The sequence below is a fragment of the Austrofundulus limnaeus genome, unplaced genomic scaffold (genome assembly GCF_001266775.1).
Source record: "Austrofundulus limnaeus strain Quisiro unplaced genomic scaffold, Austrofundulus_limnaeus-1.0 Scaffold4442, whole genome shotgun sequence".
Lineage (NCBI taxonomy): Eukaryota > Metazoa > Chordata > Actinopteri > Cyprinodontiformes > Rivulidae > Austrofundulus > Austrofundulus limnaeus.
In genome coordinates this window covers 4033-4487 of record NW_013956844.1, presented here as the reverse complement: position 1 = coordinate 4487, position 455 = coordinate 4033, and the positions used below count along the sequence as shown (strand labels likewise).

General features: G+C 40.7%; 1 pseudogene; it reads left to right on the top strand.

Annotated features, from left to right (window-relative positions):
• Positions 1-85: 85 nt before the first annotated feature.
• LOC106512134 (annexin A5 pseudogene) lies at positions 86-204 on the top strand (annotated as a pseudogene).
• The last annotated feature ends 251 nt before the right edge of the window (positions 205-455 follow it).

Here is a 455-nt window from a genome sequence, read left to right as displayed (position 1 = left end):
GGGTCTGCGCAGACTGCAGGGCTGTGTAATTTATTTTTAGTTTTCTTTGCATCTTATGTTTTTATTTATTTATTTTCTTCCCCAGGGTGCAGGAACCGACGACGACACCCTGATCAGGGTGATGGTGAGTCGCAGCGAGGTGGACATGTTGGACATCAGAGCTTCGTTCAGGAAGATGTTTCCTTGCTCTCTGTATTCAATGATAAAGGTACACATCATTAACACCCCGCTGCACAAAAAAAAACACTGTCAAAGTCTGACATGTTTTTATTTTGTTAAACGTTTTTCTTACAAATAATTTTCTGTCTGGTTGTTTCAGGGAAATGCTAATGGGGACTACAGAAAGGCTTTACTGTTGCTCTGTGGTGGAGACGACGCATAAACACGACAACTATCGACATCAGGAAGACATCTGAAGTGCCTCCTTTATATCAATTAATGTTATTATTCTAGAG